We start from the raw sequence: 18,081 nt of genomic DNA, 5'->3' as shown, positions 1-18,081 counted from the left end.
TTCTTTCCCTCCCTCCCTCACCCTCTCTCTCTCTCTCTTTCTCCTTCCTTCCTTCCTTCCTTCCTTCCTTCAAGGTCCTGCTCTGTTGTCCAGGCTGGAGTGCAGTGGCACGATCTCAGCTCACTGCAACCTCGGCCTGCCATGTTTCATCATGTTGGCCAGGCTGGTCTTGAACTCCTGACCTCAAGTGAACTGCCTGCCTCGGCCTCCCAAAGTTCTGGGATTACAAGCGTGAGCCACCATGCCCAGCTTTGAATAGACATGTCTTTAAACAAGATATACACATGGCCAATAGGCTTATGAAAAGATGCTCAACATAACTAATCATTAGAGAAATGCAAGTCACAAAGCATGAGAACTGGCTGGGCATGGTGGCTCACACCTGTAATCCCAGCACTTCGGGAGGCTGAGGTGGGAGGATCACCTGAGGTCAGCAGTTTGAAACCAGCCTGCCAACATGGTGAAACCGTGTTTGTACTAAAAATACAATAAATTAGCCAGGAGTCATGGTGAGCACCTGTAATCCCAGCTACTTGGGAGACTGAGGCAGGAGAATCACTTGAACCCAGGAGGTGGAGATCGCTCCATGGCACTTCAGCCTGGGCAACAGACCAAGACTCCATCTCAGAATAAACAAACAAAATAACAACAACCACCACCAAACGAAAACACGAAAAATGACAGGTGTTGCTGAGGATGTGGAGAAATTGGAATCCTTGTGCATTGATGATGGAAATGTAAAATGGTGTCACTGCTGCAGAAGACAGTGCAGATGTTCCTCAAAGAAGGAAACATAGAATTACTGTATGATCCAGCAATCCTGCTTCTGGATATATAGCCAAAATAATTGAAAGCAGGGACTTGAACAGATATTTGTACACCTGTGTTCACAGCAGCCTTCTTTCCAATAGCCAGGAGGTGGGAACAACCCAAGTGTCCATTGCTAGACGAATGGGTAAACAAAATGTGGTCTATACGTATAATAAAAAGAGGATGGTTTCAGTAAACCTAATAATCTGAAAAAAACATTATTCAGCTTTAAAAAGGAAGAAAATTCTGACATGTGCTACAACATGGATGAACCTTGAAGACATTATGGTACATGAAACTAACCAGTTGCAAAAAGACAAATATTGTAAGATTCCACTTAATCTGAAGTACCTCGAGTAGTGATATTGATAGAGTTAGAAAGTGGGATGGCTGTTGCCAGGGAGGGTTAGTCACTTCTGTACAGGGAGTACAGAGTTTAGTTGGTAAAATGAGAAGGTTCTGGAGCTAGGTGGTGATGATAATTGCAGAACAGTGTGAATGCACATAATGCCACAAAACTGTATACTTAAAAATGTTTAAGTGAGAAACTTCATGTTACATGTATTTTACATCCGTGAAAACAATCTAAAATAATAATGTGTCATACTTTTCCATATAAAACAAAACGTTTGAAGGAAGGGGCCAGATATTCAGTGTTTTTAACATTTTATGATGTTTTATTTAGTTAGTTAGTTCTTTTATTTTTTTGAGACAGAGTCTCACTCTGTTGCCAGGCTAGAGTGCGGTGGTGTGATCTTGGCTCACTGCAACCTCCACCTTCCAGGTTCAAGCAATTCTCCTGCCTTACCCTCCCGAGTAGCTGGGACTACAGGCACGTGCCACCACACCTGGCTAGTTTTTTGTATTTTCAGTAGAGATGGGGTTTTACCATGTTAGCCAGGATGGTCTCGATCTCCTGACCTCGTGATCCGCCTGCCTCAGCCTCCCAAAGTGCTGGGATTACAGGCATGACCACTGCACCTGGCCTATTTTATTTTATTTTATATTTTGAGATGGAGTTTTGCTCTTGTTGCCCAGGCTGGAGTGCAATGACACGATCTCGGCTCACTGCAACCTCCGCCTCCTGGGTTCAAGTGATTCTCCTGCCTCAGCCTCCTAAGTAGCTGGGATTACAGGCACTCGCTACCATGCCCAGCTAATTATTTGTATTTTTAGTAGAGACGGGATGTCACCATGTTGGCCAGGCTGGTCTCGAACTCCTGACCTCAGGTGATCCACCCGCCTTGGCCTCCCAAAGTGCTGGGATTACAGTCATGAGCCACTGTGCCCAGCCAACATTTTACTTATTGTGTTAAAATATACATAACATAAAATTTACCATCTTAGCCATTTTTAACTGGCATTAAGTAAATTCGCATTGTTGTGCAAGCTTCATCACCATCTATCTCCAGGATTTTTTTAATCATCCCAAACAGAAACTCTGCAAACATTAAACATTAAAAGCTCCCCACTCTTCCTTCCCCGAAACCCCTGTTAACTTCTATTTGCTGTCTCTATGAATTTGCCTATTTTAGGTACCTCATATAAGTGGAATCATTCAGCACGTGTCCTTTCGTAACTGGCTTATTTCACTAAGTGTAATGTCCTCAAAGTTCATCCATGTTGTAACATGCGTCAGAATTTCCTTCCTTTTTAAGTCTGAATAATATTCCATTGTATGTGTATACCATATTCTGTTTATCCACTCACCCATCAATGGACACTTGAGTTGCTTCTATCTTTGGGCTATGGTGAATAACGCTGCTATGAAAGTGGGTGTGCAAGTTAGTTCAGTGGTATTTTCAACAGTGCGATGCTGAGCCCTGGCTGCCGTTTGCACAGTGTGTGGGTAGGACAATAGAAATTAGTAAGTAGGTGAGTCAGTGAAGGCTCTGCTAGAAATCTCAAGACCTGGGTTGGAGCCCCAGCCTCATTACTAATAACTTCTTGTTTTTGAACTTCTGTTTCCACACCTGAAAAATGGGGTTAGGGCTTCGTGCTTCATTGCTTTCATAGGGTTGATGTAAGTTTCAAACAAGAGAGGAAATGTGAAAGCCCTTGGTAAACTGGAAAACTCTATGCAAATGTCAGGTTTAAAAGATCACTTTTTTTTTTTTTTTGGGAGACGGAGTCTCACTCTGTGATCTTAGCTCACTGCAACCTCCGCCTCCCGGGTTCAAGTGATTCTCCTAACTCAGCCTCCCGAGTAGCTGGGACTATAGGTGCCTGCCACCATGCCCGGCTAATTTTTGTATTTTTAGTAGAGACGGGGTTTCACCATGTTGGCCAGGATGGTCTTGATCTCCTGACCTCGTGATCTGCCTGCCTTGGCCTCCCAAAGTGCTGAGATTACAGGTGTAAAAGAGTACATTTTAATATAGCCTATCACCATATTCTGTAATACCATACATTTTCTCCCAGTAAGTACTTCGGAAATATTGTTTATTTGCAGAAGGCAGAATGTTACATTCCTTTACTATTTCTTCAATTTAAAACCGAATTGGCGCCAGTATTGCAATCTTGATACAAATATTAGTATTCTGCATGTATTTCCTCATTTACTTTTCAGTTTTACACAAATGAGTTCAGTGCCCTTGTAAAAATATTGTCATCTTAATACATTTTCAATTATTTGGAAGTGACTGCATTTTCCCTGGTAAATCATTGTCTAAGTTCAAGATAAACACGTTCAACACCATACGTTTTTCGAGTGCAGCATATGTGGAGTCTAAGTACTTAGATGGTGTGCACCAGCTTAACCCAGAACTAGGCTGTGCAGGCGAGGACCAATGTGCTTTCAAGTCTCCTCATCACTTGCACAGAACGAGGCATGCCAAATACAAAACCATTTTTTTTCCTTTTCAGAGGTTTTATTGTTTGAAATGTAATAGATAAACATGTAAGGATGTGATCTTTGGACGACAGTTTATAAAGCCCATTAATAGACACAATTTGGGGGTAAGTTCTGAGAAATGTTATTCTGTGACTAATGGGTAAACGCATTCTGGTGACGAGGGGTTATTTTTCTTCTCATGTGTGCTGTGTGGTTTCGGGCTCCGGATCCGTGCTGGACAGTTGTTCCACCACAGCATTTTCCCACCAGCTTTGGGGCCGCCGCATGGTGTTGTGGGATTACTGACACTGGGACTTGGTATTTTTACAAGTTCTTGGTCAATTAAATTCAGGATACGAAGAGTCGGGCTTTCCGTGTTTTCCTGTGCATGTGCCAAAGCCCTCTTCCTTCCTGGTAAAGGTTAGACAAATAGGGCAACATCATCATGACCACAGGGATGGGGTGGCTCATGGTCAGTGGTGAGGGAAGCCTGAGCTTCCTGCACGGGGTCAAGGTCAGGACCTGTCTTTGGTTACCATTCAAAAGGAAGCAGATATTTGAGGCGTTATATCTTCCTGTCTGTCCCAAATGTAGAGACCCATTGGTCCCCAGACGTGACACCTCTTTGAATGCAAAAGGGACAGTATGTTTTAGTCCCACCTCATCTCCTTTTGATTGATTCAAGGGGAAAAAATAGTTTTATCTTGTAAAAAATAGTTTTACTTTGCCTAAAAGTAAGAGGTACCAATGCTCAGATTACAAGACCTTCTTATTAAAAGCAATTGGGATTATATAAACCTTTGTGTGGGTGGCAAAGAAAGGCATCTGCATATTTTACCTTCTTAGATTTGGGAAAAGTGATTTATTCTCAGTCAAGGCAATGACAAGTTGCACGTTGTCCAATACTAAATACCTGATAACAGATCAACAGGCTGCCTGTCAATTACTGGGTAATAGAACCTTCACCACCACCACCTGCAGACCTCCAGCAGTGCCTCCTGGTTCCCTGACAATTTTGCTCATCTGCTCAAGAAATTCTAACATATTCTACATTCTGTCTTCCCACTTAAAAAAAAATTCTTTGCTAAGAATATTTTGGCAATCAGATGCTCTTCGAAAAACAACAAAAATATCCAAGTGTTTATTTGCCTTACCTTCTGTTCTCTCCTCCTCTGGGTAGAGGGATGTGCTGCTGTCACCATGGCTCTTTCAAATGGCCATGAGTTCTTACGCTCTGACCTTGAACTCCGGGTGCTTCCCTGTTTGCCTTCTGTCTGACAGTGATGGGTCCTCCCACTGTGACATCATTCCAAAGCACTCTTCTCCAAGGTGGTTTTGTTACCTGTCAACGTTCTGGGACAAAGCGTCTCTAGTTAAGTACGTTTGGGAAATAAATGCTGAGTTAAGCAAACTCTGTTGTTGCAGGATTTCCAAAAGTCCTCGATTTCTGATAGGCGCAGCATGCCACCCTTTTCTAATCTTGCTGACTTCAGAAACCCCCTTTCATGAGGATATCTGAAGCATAGCTTGTGCAGCTAGCGTTCCGAAGATGCGCTTGGGAAAGGGCCAGCATGATACCAGGGAGGCTGTGGTGATGACTGCACAAAACCTCAGATTCTTTGATATTAAATAAATGCCAGGCACTGCCTCGCACAACTGTGGGCATTCCTTACTGAATCCAACAGCCCTCCTTAAAAAAAAAGTTAAACATAAGCATACTTTAAGTTAAAAGTAGCTCTGAGTTTTAAAACATCATGTGGTGAGGTTTGGAGGCTCAGAATGAAGTTTGCATTTGTGAGTATTGAGTTTTCTTAAGGCATACAACTTAAGAACACGCAGCTCTGGGGACTGGACTGTGCTGTGAAGCACATACCTTCCTAGAAATCAGGACCCCTGCTACATTTCTGGTTCTGGATTCTGAGCTGCTGAGGTGGCATTTGGAACTCTTCTCCCTTTGGATGCTTCACCGCTACCGTGGGTGTGCGGCACACCTGGGTTCAGACCCCTGCAGAGCTCTTGCCACAAGCTTCCTATATTTTCTGATGTTGTCCTCTTTCTGATTAGAAACTAGTTTTCATGCTCTCTGCTGAGCCCAAAATTAGTCATTTAACCCCCCCCCACTTCTGGCAGATTTCTTATTTAATAAGGATTTCTTCTATAATAAATTCCTTTTACAAGAAAATTGATTTGTGAAGAAAGAAACAGGCCACCTATGTGACAAAATAAAGAAAAACAAAAATAAAAAAAGGTTTTGTATAAGCAGTATCTATTCCTAACTATTGTTTAAAAATAGGACTTGAGGCCGGGCGCAGTGGCTCATGCCTGTAATCCCAGCACCTTCGGAGGCCGAGGTAGGTGGATCAGCTGAGGTCAGGAGTTCCAGACCAGCCTGCCCAACATGGTGAAACACTGTCTCTACTAAAAATACAAAAAAATCAGCTGGGCATGGTGGCGGGCACCTGGAATCCCAGCTACTCAGGAGGCTGAGGCAGGAGAATCGCTTGAACCGGGGAGGCGGAGGTTGCAGTGAGCCGAGATTGCACCACTGCCCTCCAGCCTGGGTGACAAGAGTGAAACTCCGTCTCAAAAAAAAAAAAAGTATATATATATCAAAAAAAAAGTATATATATCAAAAAAAGTATATATATATGTGTATATATATATGTGTGTATATATGTGTGTGTATATATATGTGTGTATATATATGTGTATATATGTGTATATATGTGTATATATGTGTATATATGTGTGTATATGTATGTGTATATATGTGTGTGTATATATGTGTATATATATGTGTGTGTATATATATGTGTATATATATGTGTGTGTGTATATATGTGTATATATATATGTGTGTGTGTGTGTGTATATATATATATATATATATATATATATATATATATATGACTTGATGGCCAGCTGCAATGGCTCACACCTGTAAGCCCAGCCACCACTTTAGGAGGTCAAGGTAGGAGGATCGCTTGAGCCCAGGAGTTTGAGACCAGCCTGTAGTGAGACCTTGTCTCCACAAAAAAAATAAAAAAATGAGGCAGGAGGATTGTTTGAGCCTGGGAGGTGGAGGCTGCAATGAGCCGCGATTGCACCACCGCACTCTGGCCTGGACAACAGAGCGAGACCTTGCCTCAAAAAAACAGGAAAACGAAACAAAAAGACTTGAATACTTCATAATTTTGTGTCCTTAAAAATGTGTTCACATTATCCAGAGCAAGAATTGTTCGTACTGTAGTTGAAGAATGACAGCCCACGTTACTAAAAAAAATCAAGTGATTTCAGCCAGCTTTTCCCATGACATACTGCCTCATAGTTACTGCCAGGTAGTGGCTTTCGGCAAAGTCCAAGTTTCTAAGAGTGAGGCTAGTAAAATGTAAAATATCTTCGGTAATGTTTCTTAAAATAATGGGCCCATATGATACAAATTACATTTGTTAAACTGAAAAGATTTTGCTAACCTTTGTGGTAAGGTAGTCTTTGAAGAGAATATTTTGCTAGTGATACTAAATCAATGATTAATTGCAAAACATTGATCCCGTTGAAGGTCTTCATTAGTTGACCTTGCAGTTTACATAGGAAGGACCAAAAGGTGCTAGGAAGGGCCTTGGACATTAGGCCTTGCTGGACTGATCAGCAGTGGCTGACCCAGCCGTGGTCGTGGCTGATGGGACAGGCAGTGGCCGAGGGAGTCAATCTATTGCTGCAGCCCTGGGAACCCAAGCTTTGATACGAAGATTCTGAATGATTTAAGCATTTTCCCTAAAGAACACCTTAAGACGTACCATTATTTTTGTTTTTAAGGTAACTACGTCCACATATGCTTAAAGGCAATTCTTAAATTTGGGGTTTGCTGGGGGTTTCGGTTTCTTTACAGTCTGCAGTGAATTATCGTTTTAACTGTGTGCCTTTTTCATCAAAGCATTTTTCATTGTACTGAAAAGATTACATTCTTTTGGCTTTGGAAAAATATTTCCTGTTCAGTTCAAGCCATTACAGCCTGTTAGCATTTCACATCTGGAAGCCTGTGCCTCCCGTCACCAGCGAAGCGAGTGTGGCGGCCTGGCTGGGCCCCCAGCGCCTGCGTAAAGCGCTGGGACTTGTTTACTTCCCAAAGCTCAGCCTTGCGGGTTTTCGGGGAGTGAGGGGGTTCTGAGCGGGGGAGAGGCGCTTCCTTGCTCCCAGGGCAGGGGTGTGTGTGTGTGTGTGTGTGTGTGTGTGTGTGTGTGTGTGTGTTCATTCCTGGCGCTTCCTTGCTCCCAGGGCAGGGGTGTGTGTGTGTGTGTGTGTGTGTGTGTGTGTGTGTTCATTCTTCCTGGGATGGAGATGGAGGAGTCTTCCTCTTGGGTAATGAGGGGGGTTTCTTTCTCCCGGGGGTGGGGAGGGGAATCTTTCTTCCTAGTGAGTGTTGCATCCCCCCTCCCCTCATGCCTTAAGCAGCTATTTTTCACTCCCACCCAGTTTTCCAGAAAGCCAACCCAAACACTCTCCGTGTGAGAGGGAAGTATCCCTCAGGGAAGAGAACAAATTTGAACAAAAAACGCTGGGCAGCCTGCGGCCTTGGTGTGGGTTGGAGCTGCAGGCCTCAGTCTGGCACCCCTTGTCACCAGTCACCCAGGCTGGGTTGAGGGACGGCCCGGGAGAGGTGGCCCTGGTGCCTGCTCTGTGGCTCTTCTTCCTGGGGAAACAGGGGACTGCGTCCTGCTTTCAATCTTTAAAAGGGAACCAAGCCTCTGGGTGCCACGTTACTTTATGAGCATTAAGCTCTCCCCCAGTTTGCTGTGGTCTGAGAGGGTTAATTTTTGCGGCCTCCGGGACCCTGCTCTCCGGAGGTGGGCCTGATGCTGCCCCCACTCTCAGGATCATTGAGCTGGGCTGTGTCTGCTGATCCTGGTGGCTTCAGTGCTGAGAACACTCCCCCAGGGACCTGTCCCTGTGGCCTCTTGGGTGGCCAGGCACTAGAGCTCTGGGGCAGTGGTGCCCTGGGACAGAGTCCACTGAGTTCTTTGAGGGAGTGTGACAGCCCCCACAGCATAACCTGTAGGGGAAACGATTTCATGGTGTGGAAGGAGCAAAACATTCACTGCATTTCTCCTGATCACATGTGACCAGAAATGATGCCAAGCAAGTCTCGGCTTCCTGCAAGAATCAGGCAGGACCCTGAGCACCCAGGCCTCAGACCTGACGGCCTTGGGTGAGGTGCCCCCCTCCCTGCAAATCCAAATGACCACAGTGTCTTAGCACTCCCCTGGCAGGAGGTCAATTCACAAAGGGCCAAGGTCAGCATCTTCTTGGGGCTGGTCAATCAGTGCTCTTCCGTTGAACTTGCAACCTTGCTGTAGGAGACGGGTGGTCCAGATCTGACAAACATCTTTCCCAGAACACAGGGCCAGCGACAGAAAGTAAAAATCAAGATCAGATCTGTCCCTGCCCCTTAACGCTGGAGTTCCTGGGTGTGTTTTGAGAAAGGTCGCTATTGAAGTTGGTTTCCATGGGAGGAGCATGCAGCATGCGTGCAGGCCCCAGGGTGGAAGCAGCCCTCTCACCAGTTTGTTTTTCTTAATTTCTTTGAACGTTCAGTGAATCTTTTTTCAGACTTGTGGGAAGCCACTTGCCCAGTGAGTTGAAATGAATAGCAGTTTCAACAGAGAGCTTAGTTGAACAACCACGCAAATGGACTGAATGCTTTGTATGGGAAAAGCACGGGAAGGGGTCTTCATGGTGGGCTGGGGAGGGGAGGGAAGCTGTGTTGTACTCGGCATGCCCCAGCTCCTCTCGTTGTTGTGAGTTGGGGAGTGACTGCTCTGAGACAGAGTTGAGCTGTGAGTTAGGGAGTCCGGCAAGACAGAGGATGTGGCCCACATGTGCTCATCCTATCCTGGGCTGAACACAGGACTGTGTCCCCCAGAGTCCTTGCCCTTGTGTTTTAGGGCTCCAGGAGAGAGCTGGCTGCATTTGAGGTGGGCCTTGAGGATGGACAGGCAGAGAGAGCTCTGAAGCGGAGGGCATAGGGCACCCTGGGTACGGCAGAGGAGGGACCTGGGAATTTTTTTTTTGAGACAGTTTCACTCTTGTCGCCCGGGCTAGAGTGCAGTGGTGCAATCTCAACTCACTGCACCCTCTGCCTCCCGGGCTCAAGCGATTCTCCTGCCTCAGCCTCCTGAGTAGCTGGGACTACAGGCGCCTGGCACCACGCCAAGCTACTTTTTGTATTTTTAGTAGAGATGAGGTTTCACCATGTTGGTCAGGCTGGTCTCGAACTCTGGACCTCAGGTGATCCATGCACCTCGGCCTCCCAAAGTGCTGTGATTACAGGCGTGAGTCACTACACCTGGCCTGACCTGGGACTTTTAAATGGCATTTGAGCTTGGTAAAGGGGACTGTTTTGATCCGGTCAGTAGCACCAGCTGAATGTTTTACACAGGTTTTGAAATCAGATAGACCTGGGCTCATGCCCCAGTGCTGCCCCTTACTGGCCAAGCATTATCCTCTAGAGGCCTCAGTTTCCTCTTCTGTAAATGAGTTAAGCAGGATTCAGTGAGATCACGGCTGTGGAGTGCTCAGCATCTTGTTGGCAACTGGAGCCAAAAACACATCAGCTGCTGTTGTTATTTTAATTGGTGATGGAGGGAGGGCGGATGGGTGGATGGAGAAGATAGTTGTTACAAGATGCTGAGGGCCCGGCCCGGTGTCTCAAGCTCGTAATCCCGGCACTTTGGGAGGCTGAAGTGGGTGGAATGCTTGAGTCCAAGAGTTTGAGACCAGCCTGGCCAACATGGCAAAACCCCATCTCTAAAAAAAAAAAAAAATCACCACCACCACCAAATATTATCTGAGCATAGTGGCTTGCACCTGTGGCCCCAGCTACCTGGGGGGCTGAGGAGGGAGGGGACCTTGAGCCTGAGAGGTTGAGGCTACGGTGAGCTGAAATCGTACCACTGCACTCCAGCCTGGGTGACAGAGTGAGACCCTGTCTTAAAAAAAAGAAAAAGAAAAGATGCTGCGGCCCTGAGCTAAGGGATGCACATCAGGACGATGGGAGAGAGGTGGTGTCAGGACGATGGGAGAGAGGGGGTGCAGGCTCAGCTTGGTGTTTATGGCAGATCTGAATGGTCCCTGAGGAAGGAACTGGGGTGCCATCACGGATCCATTTGGCTCCTAAGCTGTGCACCTGGAGGGCCCAGTAAGGCGTAGGGAAGGCTTGTAGATTCAGGCCAGGGGGCTGAAAGAATGTGTTTACTCAGCTGTTTATTTACCACTCTGTATGCCCATGACATTTTCACCCTGGAAGGTGGGGGACAAGGAGGTGAGGCTTCTGCAGAGGCTGAGTTCTGGCCCACTGAAGCTGTTGACATCCTCCAAAGTTAGGAGCCTTTCCCTCCAGGAGCTATTCCCAGCAGTGAAATTCTTCCTAGGCAAACTTGGTGGACTGAAGACTTGACACTTTTTGCCACTTATTGCAGTCTTTGATTCCAGAATAGCGATTGGCAGGGGGAATGGTGCTTCCGAAACAAGCAGGGGAAGCTGCTGTTCCACAAGGGGCACCAAGTGGGTGTTTACGTCCAGGCTTATCTTGGGGGAGAAGGGGGGGGGGCAGGAGGAGGAGGAGGAGGCAGAGGAGGAGGAAGCAGAGGAGGAGGCAGTTGCTATGGCAGCCTCCTTCCCCTATGGGATGCTCAGAGGTGAATTGGAGGCTGAGGTGGGGTCCACAGATTGGGGATACAGCCCCTCCCCACTTGGGGACATGCCAGCCAGAATCTTTGGTCTCTGCAGAGTGGGAAACAGACTGCTGCTTCTCAGCTGAAGTTGGATGCTATCTATTTGTTTTAGCTGGCTGGGTATGGTGGCTCACGCCTGTAATCCCAGCACTTTGGGAGGCTGAGGCAGGTGGATCACTTGAGGTCAGGAGTTCAAGAGCAGCCTGGCCAACATGGTGAAACCCTGGCTCTACTAAAAATACAAAAACTAACCAGGCATGGTGGTGTGTGCCTGTCGTCCCAGCTACTTGGGAGGCTACGGGACAAGAATTGCTTGAAACCCGGAGGCCGAGGTTGCAGTGAGCCAAGATCGCACCACTGTACTCCAGCCTGGGCGACAGAACGAGACCTGTCACACACACAAAACCATCATCTGAGTATTCAAGGATATAATTTACCTCCAAAAGTAAGGTGAGAGGAAAGAGATGCAGAGGAAGAGTTGACGAATAACCAGCACATTAATATGTACGATAGCCCGTCTGTGTGTGGACATGTAGTTTTATAATTCATACTAGCAGTGTTCTTACAGAGTCTTACAAAGACTAGCCCAATTAAAGCAGAAGAATTGGCATAATCTTATGAACCTGCACGGCCAATGTAAGCTAGCAAAATAATAACTCAAGCTGGATTTTGACCAAGTCATCAAGTTCTATCCCGTTAGTCTCATGCTCAGGGTACCAGCATGTCTGCATGGTCTCTAGGCTGACTCTATAGCCATCTTAAGAGGGCTCACGCTTCATCTCCTTGGGGCTGGGGCCAATCCTGCCATCAGGAATGCTTTCTATTTTCTTTGGTACCCTCTGCTGGGCTGCTTTTTGTTTGTTTGTTTGTTTTAATTTTTTTAAAAAATAGGTGAGCCAGGCAAGGTGCAATGTGCCTACAGTCCCAGCTACTTCAGAGGATGACTTGAGCCCAGGAGTTCAAGTCCAGCCTGGGCAACATAGCCAGACCCTGTCTCTAAAAAAAAAGAAAAAAAAATAGGTGAACATAACTTTTAGAGCAAGTGTTCACTTTTTTTTTTTTTTTTTTTTTTTTTGGGACGAAGTCTCGCTCTGTTGCCCAGGCTGGAGTGCAGTGGCGCAATCTCGGCTCACTGCAAGCTCCGCCTCCCGGGTTCACACCATTCTCCTGCCTCAGCCTCCTGAGTAGCTGGGACTACAGGCACCCGCCACCAAGCCCGGCTAATTTTTTGTATATTTTTTAGTAGAGACGGGGTTTCACCATGTTAGCCAGGATGGTCTCGATCTCCGGACCTCGTGACCCTCCTGCCTCCGCCTCCCAATGTGCTGGGATTACAGGCGTGAGCCACTGCGCCTGGCCCAAGTGTTCACTTTTAAAAAACTCCTCAAGGAATAAGTGACTTTCCTTTCACAAAAGAGTAAAACTAATGTCCTTTCTTGCCTCTTCCACCCCAGCAGGCATGTATCCAGTAGATGTGTTGGAAGATGATCCTGACGCACATCAGGAAGCAGCTCTGGCTTACTATGCCTCATTTAGGGAAGGAGCTGGGGCCCCAGCTGAGGTTTTCTGTCTTCCCACTGGGGAGAAGGTATACGTGATCTTCCTTGGCGAAGAGCTCTGTAAAATCTAATTTACAGAGTAGAATGTTATTGAAAGAATATAATAGATTAAAAAAAAAACCATTCTGGAGTATTAGAATAAGTGCACCCTCAGAAGCAGAATGAATCCTGCATTGGGATTCTGGAGTCCAGAGTGTCCGTCCAGAGTTGCCAGGCAGTGAGCCAGAAAGCCTGTGTGAATGTTTACCACTCACTTACTAGCTGTGTGACCTTGAGCAAGTGTCTTAACCTCTCTGGTCTCGGTATTGTCATCTCTAGACTGGGGACAATAACAGCACATATCTTATAGTGTTGTTATGAGAATTAAGTGAGATACTGTGTGCTATGCCCAGCTACCTCGGTTTCCCCATTTGTAAATGAGGGGATTGGTTGGTCTTCAGTCTCCGAGGTTTGATTCAGTTCCAAAACTTTGTGATGTGGAATGAAGTTATATCAATTTTGATTTTTGGCACTGATGCAATTCTATGCATTTTGAGTAGGGACTGAAAAGCAACAGAGAGAAATGAAAACCATTTGTTAGGACAGTAGGATTGTGGGTGAAATATTAAAATTGTGTTACTTTTAAGATCTTTATTTCCCTCCCTGCAGTAAGTAAAAAGAATATGTAAGTTTTAGTCAATACGTATGTCAGCTACCTTTCTTTCAGATTTGAGGCTGATCTGTTGAAAGAGACAAAGTTTTCTTGTTTTATACGGATACAATTTCACTCACAGCAGGTATTGTTATCTGGTGGGCAAAGTTGGTTGAGAAAGACAGGGTTTTATTTCACTGCACTGAAGTTGTTCCTGAGTTAATGAAAACAATGACTTGTACAGTTTATTGTGTGGCTTCCTTGAGATTTTGGAGATGCTAGCTCGCAGTCATTCCCTGAAGAATCCAGCGCTCATCTGTGATCAAAAGCCTCCACGTTTTTGATCTGCAGATGGAGGTCGCTTTCCTCACACGCTTCTAGCGCCCCCTAGTGGCTATTAAGCCAAAAAGACAAAAGCTCGGTCAAGGCTAGTGGCTGTCTTAGCGAGCCAGCGTGGTGAGGGGCAGAGTTGCATGGAGTGTGGGGGTGCTAGGTCATCTCGAAAGTGGGGAGAATTACAAGAGTTAGCCCTGAAGTACTTTAGGATGGAGTTTCAATCATCTGCATTTATTTCACACATATTTATGGATTACATTACTTTCACCCCGCCCCAATATGTAGAATACTCAGTGAGTGAAGAATTTTAGTGTTATTAGTGACAGCATAAGACAGCTACTAAAATTAAGTTGTTTTAATGTGATAGGAATGCGAAATGACTTTATACCTATTTCCTTTTTCCCTTTCTAAAAAAAGGAAGTTTTGGCTGGGTGCAGCGGCTCACGCCTGTAATCCCAGCATTTTGGGAGGCAGAGGCGGGCGGATCACCTGAGGCCAGGAGTTCGAGACCAGCCTGGCCAACATGGTGAAACCCCATCTTTACTAAAAATTAAAAAAAAAAAAATTTAGCCGGATGTGGTGGTGGGCGCCTGTAATGCCAGCTACTTTGGAGGCTGAGGCAGGAGAATTGCTGGAACCCAGGAGACGGAGGCTGCAGTGAGCCGAGATCACACCACTGCACTCCAGTCTGGGCAACAAGAGTGAAACTCTGTCTCAAAAAAAAAAAAAAGAAAAAGAAAGTTTCATGAAAACAATCATTTGATTTCCTACTATTTTACTATTTTTGTAGTTAATAAGAAATGGGAGGCTGGGCGCGGTGGCTCACACCTGTAATCCCAGCACTTTAGGAGGCTGAGGCGGGTGGATCACGAGGTCAGGAGATCCAGACCATCCTGGCCAACATGGTGAAACCCCGGCTCTACTAAAAATACAAAACATTAGCTGGGTGTGGTGGCATGTGCCTGTAATCCCAGCTACTCAGGAGGCTGAGGCAGGGGAATCGCTTGAACATGGGAGGTGGAGATTGCAATGAGCTGAGATCTCGCCACTGCGCTCCAGCCTGGGCGACAGACAGAGACTCTATCTCAAAAAAAAAAAAAAAAAAAGAAAGAAAGAAAGAAAGAAAGAAATGGGAGCCGTCTCCTGCCACTCGGGATGTTGAAATAGTCTAATTTGGAATAATATTGGACCTCCTCATTGCTTAAAGAAGAAAAGGTTTAACTTTTCTTTTTGAATGCAGAGAAGTTTTTCGAAACAAAAAGAAAGATAAGGAAGTGGTTTGAACATACATCATGTCATTTCACTTTGGTCCTCCTAAAAATATTTCCTTTTGATAATTAACTCTTTTCCAGTCTTGAAATTGTCCTATCACATTTAAGATACAATAATATTAATACTTATCAATTTTTCTAGTACATGCTCGTCGTTTAATATTTAGGAACTGTTACAAAGGATGGAGAAAATAAAATCATCCATAGTTAACTGCTGTGAGCATTTTGATGTGTTTGCTTTTGACTTTTGTATTTTTGCATTTCTTAAAACATGGGTGATGGGAGGCGGAGTCTGCAGTGAGCCAAGATAGCACCACTGCACTCCAGCCTGGGCGACAGAGCGAGACTCCCTCTCAAAAAAAAAAAAAAAAAACATGGGTGAGATTACTCTCCGAATACAATGTGGTTTATAACAAGCACCTTTTCCTTTTCCTTTTTCTTTCCTTTTTTTTTTTTTTGAGGCAGGGTCTCTCTCTGTTGCCCAGCCTGGAGTAAAGTGGTGTGATCACAGCCCACTGCAGCCTCTACCTCTCAGGCTCAAGCGATCCTCCCACCTCAGCCTCCCAAGTAGCTGGTACTACAGGCATGTGCCACCACGCCCAGCTAATATTTTATTTTCTGTAAAGATGGGGTCTCACTATGTTGCCCAAGTTGCTTTCAAAGCCTTGGGCTCAAGTGATCACTGAGGTCTCCCAAAGTGCTGGGATTACAGGCATGAGCCATTGTACTCAACTGTCTTTCTGTGTTGATCCAATGCTTTGTAAATTTTGGGTTTAATGGCCTGTAACAGCTGGCTTGTGGATGAACCATGTTGCACACAACCTTTCGGGAGGGCCAGCTTGGGGACTCTTCATTAAAGTGACGCCAAAGACCAAGACATTTATAGGTTGCAAGATTTGTTAAGAAATCATTCTCTAAAACTGTGGAGGCCTGCTGTCAACTTATTTGAAACAAAGTTTTGCTCTTGTCACCCAGGCTGGAGTTCAGTGGCACTATCTCGGCTCACTGCAACCTCTGCCTCCCAGGTTCAAGCGATTCCTCTGCCTCAGCCTCCCGAGCAGCTGGGATTACAGGTGCTGGCCACCACGCCCGGCTAATTTTTTTTTTTTTTTTTTGTATTTTCAGTAGAGTCGGGATTTTGCCTTGTTGGGCAGGCTGGTCTTGAACCGCTGACCTCAGGTGATCCACCCGCCACGGCCTCCCAAAGTGTTGGGATTACAGGCGTGAGCCACTGCGCCTGGCCGCTATCAACTTTTAACAAGCAACCTGGCTGCCCAGCTCAGCCCATGTGTTCTTTTGTAATTTTTTTATACCTTTCTTGGTTTTCAAAACAGACTTGGTACCAGAGCACATTGACCTTTTTCATTTGATGACCACAAAGAGGGCTTTGGATGTGGGCACTTCAGAGAAGTCTCTGGGACAATCTCAGTATTAGAGACACTGGTTTCTGTCTCATATAACAAACAAGTGCTCAGTGTTGAGCTTCTCTGTCCCAGGGCTGACAGGGAGCCTAGACTGGGCCTGTAGGGCCCAGAGAACGTGTGCATTTCTTTTTCTTTCTTTCTTTTTTTTTTTTTTTGAGACAGAGTCTCACCCTGTTGCCCAGACTTGAGGTGCAGCATCACGATCTCGGCTCACCGTAACCTCCACCTTCCAGTCTCAAGCGATTCTCCTGCCTTAGCCTCCCAAGTAGCTGGGATTACAGGCATCTGGCACAACCGCCCGGCTAATTTTTGTATTTGTAGTAGAGATGGGGTTTCACTATGTTGACCAACCTGGTCTTGAACTCCTGACCTCAAATGATCCAACTGCCTTGACTCCCGAAGTCCTGGGATTACAGGCGTGAGCCACTGCGCCTGGCCAAAGGTGTGCATTTCTTGAAACTGCTTGCTGGACTGAGCCAGGGCAGCAGGCAGCCTGAGTGGCATCCCAAGGGGAGGCGGGCACGTCCCAGGCTGTGTCCATACAGTGGCCACCGGGGCCCTGGGAGAAGAGCTGGGCCCGAGGTGGGCAGATTGGGATCCAGAGAGCTGCTGCGGTAGGAAGCGTTTGGAAGGGAGAGCCGAATGGTGATTGGCCGACGAGTAGGTGTCTAGTTGACACATGGATAGATGGACATGTGGACGTGGGGAAGAAAAGGTGTGCTGGGTGGGAGATGGGAGAAGAAGTTTTTGAAATTCCCCTTGTGTTTAGCTCAGCATGGGGAAGGTTTCCATTTTTGTGGTGCCTGTGTTCCGTCAAATTAAGCCTGTGTTCCGTGCAACAGTGTTCTTTCAATGCACACCATGCTAATTAATGTTAAGTAAATTCCCGTGCCCGTATTATGATGAAATAACAAAACGGTTATTTTATTATTTTTTCAGGTGAAACGTGAAGCTTCATATGTCTGCTTTTGCACGGTGCACCGTGATGAACCTCAACATAAGATACTGGTTTTGTTAATCCCCAGGACACAAAGACAGGTTGGTGGTTATTAATGGATTTCAAAAACGGGCATCTTGACTTCATCATATACAATGGATGGAATCAAACCCGTAGGAGATGATGGTTGTGCTCATAGGCTGAACTTAGAAGGACATGAAAGCAGAACTGATTTATTTTCAGGTTTTAGGGATCCAGTAGTGCATTCGTATTTCTGTTTATTGACATATATATTGTTGTTGGGTTTTTTTTTTTTTTTTTTTTTTTTTTGAAACAGAGTCTGGTTCTGTCACCTAGGCTGGACTGCAGTGGTGTGATCTCGGCTCACTACAACCTCTGCCTCCCGGGTTCAAGCGATTCTCCTGCCTCAGCCTCCTGAGTAGCTGGGACTACAGGTACCCACTACCACACTCGGCTAATTTTTTGTACTTTTAGTAGAGATGGAGTTTCACTGTGTTAGCCAGGATGGTCTTGATCTCCTGACCCCGTG

At 45.8% G+C, this 18,081-nt stretch overlaps 1 long non-coding RNA gene across 1 annotated transcript in view; it reads left to right on the top strand.

Moving 5' to 3' along the window:
* The window catches only part of LOC134808484 (uncharacterized), a 33,166-nt gene extending 15,342 nt beyond the window's left edge, over positions 1–17,824 (top strand). Inside the window, exon 3 of the long non-coding RNA XR_010151535.1 lies at positions 17,534–17,824. This is a non-coding gene — a long non-coding RNA (uncharacterized LOC134808484). The remainder of the gene's footprint in view (positions 1–17,533) is intronic.
* The last annotated feature ends 257 nt before the right edge of the window (positions 17,825–18,081 follow it).

Source organism: Pan troglodytes, chromosome 16 (genome assembly GCF_028858775.2).
Source record: "Pan troglodytes isolate AG18354 chromosome 16, NHGRI_mPanTro3-v2.0_pri, whole genome shotgun sequence".
NCBI classification, from domain to species: domain Eukaryota; kingdom Metazoa; phylum Chordata; class Mammalia; order Primates; family Hominidae; genus Pan; species Pan troglodytes.
Note: the sequence above shows the minus strand (reverse complement) of the source record. Positions and strands in the feature narration are given on the sequence as shown.